The following is a 7785-nucleotide window of genomic DNA, read 5'->3' as shown; positions in this document are numbered from 1 at the left end:
TATTATTGTGGCATATGTAATGGATAATATTTGTTTACATTTTACACTTTCAGCCAAGAAAATCTCCAAGGATAATGTCTCACTTACAAGTGTCCTGGCAGAAGACAACGTAATGTAATCACACATTACCAACAATTCCATGACAACCTTGCAATGGTTTAAATACTTATTTTAAGTAAAGACATAATTATGGTAAACCATAAGAAATACTTATTTAAAAGACACTGTTACACTGCAACACTGAAAAGAAGGGGAATTTTCCCTAGCTGCTCTGGATTTTGAGCTTGTGCCACAGCTGTACAAAGCCAAGGGGAAAAAATCCAATTTCCATCAACAGTCTCTCACCACAAAAAATGGAGCAAGCAATTGGAACTCGGTATAGTCAGGATTTCCCAGTATTTCAAGAACTATAACTAGGATTGGAAAACTATTTTTTCCTCTTAGAAAGTGCATGAATAAATAAGACATTAAACTGATTTAATTGATAATAGTTTTATTTTAAGATTTAAGGAAAAGTCAAAGTTGCAAAGTTGTCTGCAATAGGGAGGTTGCAGTAGACTGTGCTTGGGTGATAACCTCTCCCTTTCAGAGACAGCCAATGAGTAAGCTATGTTAGCCCACAGACTTGCTTCAACCATAATATGTGTTTGGCTGCTTACTCAGAACCATCCTTCACTGAGCTTAACATAAACTATAGATTCTGCAAGAATCAATAGCCCATTGTCTCCATCAATTTAATTAGACCATAAAACAGATTTTAGGGAATAATATGTACAAAAACATTCACTTTGGAGTACTATATAGAAAATAATTATTTGTGGTTTTCATGGGGACTCACCAGTTCTGTGACAGAGTTTCATCCTAAATATAAAGTAAGAAAATAGGTATTTTAGTAGAAGCATTATGAGGAACAGAGTTTTGGAAAATATCCTGAAAGTGAACTGAGCTGAGCAATGTAGAGACTCTTATATGCTGTATCAGATTTCTCATTTTTAACTTGAAAAAACTATATTCCTTATTCTTGCTAAGGATTCCTCTCCCTTACCCTTACTTACCATCCATTTACTCCTTCTTGGTAGTACTTCCAAGACTTTGTGGGTGATTTTACCACATTGATATTGTTCTGCCCGAGGGGTGTTACTGGAAAAAATGAGCATATGCCCTGCAGTGCCCTGGGAGCAGACAGCATGACCTGGTGCAGAGTCTGCTCCCATCTAGCAAGGAGTGGAGACTGGTGGGAGGTGAAGCTTGAGGGTCCTAGCTGCTTCAGTGATAGGGCATGACAGGCGAAAAGGAAAGAGACTATGCACAAAATATTTTTTTTTCAAACTATTCCTAAGAAACATGTTAAAATCAATTCTTCTTGAGCTATGTTTTCATTTCATTCTATTGCTTGTGTTAACATAAGATAAAAATACAAATCTTGCATCCAGAGTGGCAGATGAAGTCACCACGCTTCTTTTTAGGTACTGTTTTTTATTCCTGTGGCATAATGTACCTTTGTATTAATCTGGAGTACCAAAACCTGTTAACTTTTTTATATCATATTTTTGGGTGTTCTTTAGAGGAGTGGACCTGTACAACCAAAATATCTTTGCAGTAAACCCTCCCTTTAGCTGCCTGTAGTTGCTGAAAGAAAGCAGACCTGCAGAACAAAGTGCAAGGTGTTCTGTTCCCAGTTTCAATAAAAAATCCATGCACTTTGTTGCTGTAGTGGAAGGAGTGTATGCCATGCTGCTTTCTTAATATCTTTGAAATCAAATTCATGTCTTAAAAAGATTGTGTGATTTTCTCATTGATTAACTCTAACAGAGTTTAGTTTGCCCAGTGAGAGAAGTATAAACCTTTAAAATGTTATATTGGAGAAGTCTGAGTCCCCAGCCAACAGCAGTATTTGATGCGTATTGCATCAAATGTATTTCTTCAAAATGAGTTTGATTAGAAATATGTAAAGTTAATGAATTGTCATAAAGCAGTGTTCTTTAGAAGGCATGTTTTTTGAAAATGCCTATTTTAATCTTTGTAATACATCGTCTCTGGTATTTCTGTCATTTGGTAATGCTTCCAGACACATTCATGGTGGTCATCTTTGATCGTATAAATTCAAGAGATTCCAAAGCTTTTTCCATTTGCATAAAAAACAAAGAAAGTATTGTCAGAAATCCCCAAATATGCATTTTGAATCAAGTTTCACCTAAGTGCTATACAAAGACTCAGTGTCTTGATGCTAATTTATTGAAAATGCCTTGGCCTTTAGGAATTTCCCATTGGCACTTAGTAGAGCTGAACTAAAAGTGGCAATGGCAAAAAGCAGCCATCGAAACTGTGTTCATGCTGACATCTAAGCCCTAGTGCTCAAATTATGAGTGCCCTGAAACAAAATACTGTGGAAGGAAAAGCAAAACATAAAAAAAATGCTTTAGATGCCAAGATTTCACTTGCAACGGTTGGAGGGGAAAATGAGTCTGTGCATTATTTTTTTTCAAGTAAAATCTAATGTGCTAAAGACTTAGCACAAAGAAAGGATTTAATTAAAGTTATGTAAAGGGTTTGATTTTTAATGCACAGATCTGCAGTGAGTGTTTTACATCTATAATTTGTGCATATCCATAACCATATTTAGATTCTGACATATGGTCTGTAAATAACATATGTAAGCAGGATTGTTGAGTGAGATGATTTTTTTCTGCTGAATGTACGTGTTTATTTTATGAGCAGAGACGTGAAAAGTTCATTCATGTCAAAATGTGTTGCTAAGTATAAACATGCTGCTTCACTTTAGGCAGGATCAGGAAAGACCCTGGGTGTGTAATCTGTGAATTGACTCTATGCTGATGTTGCCCAGGTTTTGTATTACTAAACTATGGCTCACAACAACAACAAAAATTTAACCTTTAAATAGAGGCACCAAAATAATTTAAAACAGATTGGAGGGTTTAAAGGGCTCCAAGAGTAAGCAGCTCATATTTCAGTTCCTCCCCTCTAGGGCCTACCTATTTGGTGTTCAGAGTTCATCTCATATTGCAGCTGCTTATGTTCCCATTTTCTGTGGTGTGCGGATGAAATGTCCATGAAAAGAAAAAATAAAACCCTCACAAAAAAATTAATGTAAAATATACGACATTAAAAATATCCTCCCTAAAACAATGGTTTGGCTGTTATTGGGCAGGGGATAGGACAATTTCCCTGGAGGCTTTTAAGTAAGAGCAGGGGAAAAAAAAAAAAAAACAAACACAAGACCAGAGGAAAAAGTGTGGAGATTTTAAAGGGACTTTTAGTTTCAGGGGCATTTTTTATTCAAAGTTCTTTCAGGTTATGGAGCCCATTATTTCCTCTTGTCCTTTTATTAAAAATTTCTTTGTAATTCATTTGGACTTCCTTGCCATCAGGCACAGACAGATAGCAACAACAAACAATTATACTCTGTATTTATCACTTTATTCTATTTTACAATGTATCTCTGCTTATGGAAGCAATACATTTTTTGCACCTTGCTTTGGTTACTATTTGTCAAGAGCAGCCTTTCTAAACAATATATTATCCCATTTTAATAAAAGGCTAGAGCTGCACTACGTGTGTAGGATGTGATTTGAAACGAAACTCATCAGACTTCTAGACGAAGGTTACAAGTCCTTCATTTACACCACAATATCTTATAATAGGAGTTAGGAAGCCCTCTATCTATTACATTTTCTAGCCCTTCTATTCAAATGTAGTAGGAATCTCTCCAGTTGATGAATTTCACTCATTGCACCAGAATATCATGCAATGTCAACCTGCAACTGATGCTACTGCAAACAGTCCACTTGCACCCAACATTGTGTACTAAATATTCAGGCTTTGAGGAAATATTCTTCCTAAAGTATACTCTGTTCCATTTTCTTTAGCCTGTGCTTATGCATATGTAAATATATTATTATGAAAGTCACAACATCCTTTGATGACTGAGTGAAAATCTGTCCCCTTTGATGTCTGGATTTTGTGAAGAGAATTTCCCTCTGTCTTCCTGAGTCTCCCTAAGTAATTCACATGACTTGGGTTCAAGTATAACAAAATACTGTGTATGACAGTGACTGGCAAGCCTAGTGGTTACTAGAACTAGGTCCAAATGTAAAATCCAAAAGGTGGTGGTAATAGATGTGGTAGATGTCTTCCTGAGATCCCTTCCTTCAGCCTGTCTACATCCCACTGTATTTCCCTTCTGTCACAACTCCCCATACTGTTCATCTCAAAGTCGAGGAGAATACCTAATATTCGAGGTGCAATCCTTGTGACTGCTTTCAGTGCTACCACAGCCAGCCATGGGAGTTGCTCACATCATGCACAGAACCAGTCCCATAGGTTTGGCAGAGACAATACTGAAGACCTACTGCTTTCCTTTGCAGCTCTCCCACTCACCTCTTCAGAAATTTCTTCCTTTTGACTTGCGTTAATAGAGTGGAATATACAGGCCAGTGCAACTAATCTTCTGTTGTAATATTTCAATTAACAATTAGAGTTTGTTCTTTTGAGATGAAAATATTTCCATTATGACTAAATCTTTATTCTGAAATAACGATTAAATATAATGAGTCATGTTATGAGCCATCACTCAAGGGAATAACAAAAATAAGGTGTTTAAAAGAGTAAATTTTCCAACAAAGCAAAAGTTTACTTCCCCAGCACATCAGTGGGAGGTGAGTACCATTTCCCATGAACTATAATAAAGCCAGTACTCCACCTCACTTCTTCCACTTCCTGCTCTAGGGTATCCCTAAGCAAAAAAACAGCCTGTGTATATGTTATCCTGAAGCATATATGGTGGATGATCCTTTTCTGGTTAAGGAAGACAACTTGGTACTATAGAAAACCTGGATTTAAATTCAATACTAGCTTGGGAAGAGTGTGATATAAGAGTCAGTTAATCTCATTTCACTTTCAGGGTGTTTCTAGATGTCTGACTGAAGATTAAACACTCATGAAACCAGCTACAGAATGTAGCAATCAAAATACTGCTAAACAAGTTTAGTCCTGATCTGAAATATCATTAGAAAATTACGGGGATTAAAGTACATTACATATGGTCCATATTTGTCTTTATTTTCTATGTATTTATCTGAAAGGTTAATGAAAATGCAGATGCAGTGGTTCCCTTCTATGGGTTTACCTTCCATGAGTGCCAGTTTTCAGGCTAATTGATTATGTCAGAAACTCTATAAATATCAATAGCATATGGAAAGGTTAAGCTGAGGTCTCCACATAACTGGATTCATACTCTTTATTGATGGCACAACCATTATCCAACCATAATGGAAGTGCTTTGAGTGTGAAATAGAGTAGAACGTTAGCTAATTTTCACCAACATCTGACTGGAGGACTTGGACTGAATGACTGACTTATGCAAACTAATGAACGAATGGATGATGTATAATGCGTAAACTAAAATTAGAATTTAAAAAGTCAAGGATAATGTAGGATATAACATAGGTCATCATCATTTTGCCAGTCTTAGTTTAGTATTATTTATGATGCCGTTTAGTTTCCTCTGAAATAAAAAGTAGCAGGCTGTGTTAGAATAACATCTTAAAAATAAGAGAAAGTATTCAAGATCCTGCTACTCAGCTATCACTAACAGATATGAAGATACTTTTTCCTTAGAAGAATATTAGGTGTCAGTTCTTTGAGAACATAATTCTACTGTGCTTTTTTGAGCATGTTAACAGCAGTTTTCAGAATGACCTTACTTTTCTCTTTCTCTTTCTGTTTTTTTTGTTTTGTTTTGTTTTGTTTTGTTTTCCTCCTCTGTATTGCCTCCTTTTTGGTAGGACACAGAGGAATCAATCAACCGCTAAGAGTTGTTTCCCTGGTAGCTCTCAATAACAGAGCAGTGTGGCCATTCTGTCACCGCTCCCCACTCCCTGGACTGTTTGGTGGCTAGGCCAGAGGGAGACAGTGGCTTTGTCAGTTGCTACAACTATCTCTGATAAAGAAACCTGGGGCAGTTTATGACAAGGTTCAGCAGTTTTTGACTGGTGTTCCACATGCTGTGGGACAACAGCATAGACACATTCAGGAGGCCACATGGAACCATAACCCAGCTTTCATGCTCTTGGCTGGGCTATATGTGCTACAGTTCACTTGCCACTCTGCACTCAGCTCATTCCAAGATGTTCTGCATGCTGGACAGTTTTGGCAGGAAGTGCAAGCTCTGGGCTTCACTGCCATTGCAAGTTTAAAACTAGGGAACAGTGCTTTGAAAATAAAACCACTGTGTATATGCTGAAGATTTCTAACCAGCTAGCAACTGCAGCTAAAATTCAGCTAAAAGTCCTACACATTTTCAAATCAGCAGTCAATACAGTGATTGTTTCAGTAAGTGGTGTACGATGGTGACTTGGCTTTTTACAATAGGGATGAAAATAGATGCCCCTGTCACAATAGTAAGTATATTTTTCCTGCACAGTGAAAACAGATAGGAAGCAATTGCGATTCATTATACTCTGATAATGAGTATGCATAGGCCTCAGAATGTATCTGTGATTTGCTATATAACTTTCCCTTAAATGCAGTGTATAACAGTAATTAGAAATGCTGCCTTCTTTTCGTTTAGAAAAACTACTTGAGAGAATTTAGGGGAAAGCCAGATATAATCAATTCCATCTTTAACATCTGTTTCTAACTGTGTTCTTGCATGAAGCTTCATGTGAGAGTAAAATTCCCGTACCAGTGAAATCAACAGCAAAATTCCTATTGACTTTATCCCAATTGATTAGGCTGTTCCTTCAGGGCCAGACTTTTCCACCCTAACACACATACTCCACATAATCTCCTCCAAATCAGTGTGCAGGAAGATGTACTTCACCGTGACCCCTGATTCGCAAAAACGTACTGTGTCATCCAATTGATACAGAGTATATATCTAAGATTGGTTTCTCCTACAGTTGAGAAGTCATAAGTGACTTTATGCCAAATTTACTTTACTATTTGCTAAGCATTGTCCACAGCAGCCTTTGAACTCCAGGAGCTAACTGCCAATGGAGTGACCCTTGCTGGACTATTTGCACGGGAAGGATAGGCTGCCGCAAGGTGTGATGTGTGCAGCATGGACTGGAGGTGACCCACAGCCATTCTACTTGTGAGCAGCTTTGGTAGCGCTGTTGAGTGCAGACAGCAGCTGATGGGCTAGGTCCAATAGTGGAAATATTGATTAAATATATGACTACAGATGCTCTCATATTTCTCCCTCCCAGACTTCATTGATCCTTTACAACTGAAAAATAGAGAATTTGCAGTGGACACACTGGGCAAAAAAAGAAAAGATGGCTTTTCTTCAACTAAGAGTGGAGAAAAAATCTTTTAGCTTTTGACATGAATATAATATGATATGCTCGATGATTGTCATCCAAACCAGTTGAAAATATAAGATCATTTTAGTTATGTAAAGAACCCTACAAAGTCAGTTTGACTAATGTTCTTCAGGGAGAGAAATCTAGCTTTCAGCATTATCTGGAGAGAAGAAAAGTGTAAAGCCATTCCTTTCTCAGAATTGCTGTTAATTTTTTTTTTTTAGTGTCTTTACAAATGACTTTGCATTCCTTCAGTTGAAAAAAAAAAAAAAACAACAACACTAGATTGACTGAAGTAGCTAAAGAGTCCATTAAGGCCCAGATTTTCCTTGGGTCTTGGTGGAAATACCACATACTCTCAAGGAAAATGGTGTAGTGCTGTGTAGATTGGGGCTTCATGTGTCCCCTAAATGGAAGAAAGTTACTGAGAAGTACATTTAAGAAAAGAGATTACACAAAT

This window comes from Numida meleagris, chromosome 5 (genome assembly GCF_002078875.1).
Source record: "Numida meleagris isolate 19003 breed g44 Domestic line chromosome 5, NumMel1.0, whole genome shotgun sequence".
NCBI lineage: Eukaryota > Metazoa > Chordata > Aves > Galliformes > Numididae > Numida > Numida meleagris.
This window is presented reverse-complemented; position numbering follows the sequence as displayed.